We start from the raw sequence: 2128 nt of genomic DNA, 5'->3' as shown, positions 1-2128 counted from the left end.
GTGGAGGGATTACCCTCACTCACCGAAGTCATGGGAGTTTGAGGTTATCCTCCGGCAAGATTGCCCTGACGTCGTTGACGCTTACGACCGGGCACATCATGTGCCGAAGCGCCACCATGGCGTGCGACAGCGTCGCCAGGCGCTGGGCGCCTCCCACTAGAGTGGGGAGCGATCAGGTCAGTAGTTGAGCTCAGGCTCGGACCAGTGGCTGCAGCAGCCAGCTCGTATGTATGAGCGGTGCTCGCAGCGAGAGCAGGAGGGGGAGAGACCTCGTGATGTTGGGGACGTGGTCCCGAAGGAAGCAGGTGCTTCGTGTTGTGCTGAACAAGGTTCAGGCACAAGCGTCTCGATAGACGCATAGTTGTTTTGAAACAACTTGTTTGATGAGCATGATCCAAATGTGAATGCGCTGTATCAGCGAAAGTGGTGTCCTGAACGGGGATCGAACCACTGGCCTTTGGCTTGACAGGCCGGAGCTCTACCATTGAGCTATAAGGGCGATGCTCGTACGTTTGTCCGAGAACGGACTACTCATGGTATGAGAGGGTTGCGCCCGAGTGGAATCGAACCACCGACCTGTGGTTTCTAAAGCCAACGCTCGACGACTGAGCTGAAAGGGTGTTGCCCTTATGCTTGTCCATTCAAGGACAGCAGTTCATGGAACGAGAGGGCTGTGCCCTGGTGGGTTCGAACCACCGACCTGTGGCTCTCAAAGCCAGCGCTCAACCATTGAGCTAAAAGGGTGTTCCCCTTAAGCTTGTCCAAGCGTGGGCAACCGTTCATGGAACGAGAGGGTGACGCCCTGGTGGGATCGAACTACCGACCTTTCGCTTGTGAAGCGAGTGTTCAACCGCTGAGCTGTTGTCGCCGACTCGGATGAGTCAAGAGCATAGCTCTAACCGGTTTGCAGCTCTTGGAGTAGGCACGGAGCGCGAGCGTAGGTCTAAGACCGCTTGAGAGCAAGATGCGCGCTGCGCTTGGAACATTGGGCCGTGGGCCGACGACGAGAAGTTGGGCATTAATGATGCGTAGGCGTTTGTGAGCTCACGGAGCTGTACAACGCTGGTGTGAGGTGTAGTAACCTCCGCCGTCTTAACAAGACGTGACCTCGCTGAGGAAAGTTTAGAGAACGGAATTTCTCATCTTAGTGGGGGAGAGTGTAACGGGGTTACATGGTGTCGAACACACAGGGGTACGAAGTACCCGGAGAGTTAACAAACTCTCAGTACATAAGTTGGAGAGTTAACAAGGTCTCTCAGTACGTTGGCTGAAAGCCACACGTTATGCATTTGATTAGGTTTAACTATGCTAGATAGTTAAACATATACATTTACCCCTAGGCGGCTTGGCCGCAATAATAGTAAATAAAACACTTCTGGTTTTAAAGCATAAAAGTTAAGGTATTAACTTTGAGCCCTGGTCTTGGGCTGTAAGTGTCCTTTGGATAAGGAGCTTAATATTAGTGACTCTTTGAGTCGAACGTCTTCCTCTGACACTAAAGCTACGGCAGCCCCGCTGCACGGCCACTTACATATTCACGATACGTAGCGGTGTGAAGTCGACTCTAGCTCGGGATGATGGTGGGTTTGCCCATTTATTCCTGACAACGCAGTGGAACCTAATGTGCCGATCAACATCTGTGGAGACTATCCAAACCTCGCACTTGGTGGGTGCCGACGACAGCATCGGCATTGTGCTACCCAAAAGGAAAACCAACCAAGAAGGAAGCGGCCCTAAAGATCCACGACATATCTACGCTAATCCTGGGTCGCTTATGACGTGCTGGCTGACTGCATTAGGGGTTTATTTAGCGTGTCACCCACGGCTTCAACCCGGTGCCCTTTTTCCAGGCTCTAATCAAAAACTACGGTTCGGTAAGGCGCTATCACAGTGTCTCAAGGATGACTCTGATGCAAAATTCCTCGGTACACACTCAATTTGCAAAGGAGTGGCATCATATGCATCGGGTGGCTCCACTGGTGGCCCCTCCATCGTAAGTATCTGTCTTCGCTGTGGTTGGTCCCTAGAAAGTGTCCAAGACAGATATTTTCGCTATGAAAGTGCAGGGGACCAGTATCTCGGCCGTGTTGTAGCAGGCCTACCGCTTAACAGCAGTAAATTTTCCTCG

At 52.2% G+C, this 2128-nt stretch overlaps 1 pseudogene across 1 annotated transcript; it reads right to left on the bottom strand.

The window, feature by feature from the left end:
* Positions 1 to 548: 548 nt before the first annotated feature.
* Positions 549 to 622, bottom strand: PITG_31509 (annotated as a pseudogene). The gene has a single exon. The product of its transcript is annotated as a tRNA-OTHER (tRNA).
* Positions 623 to 2128: the final 1506 nt, after the last annotated feature.

Source organism: Phytophthora infestans, genomic scaffold (genome assembly GCF_000142945.1).
Source record: "Phytophthora infestans T30-4 supercont1.328 genomic scaffold, whole genome shotgun sequence".
NCBI classification, from domain to species: Eukaryota; Oomycota; class Peronosporomycetes; order Peronosporales; family Peronosporaceae; genus Phytophthora; species Phytophthora infestans.
Note: the sequence above shows the minus strand (reverse complement) of the source record. Positions and strands in the feature narration are given on the sequence as shown.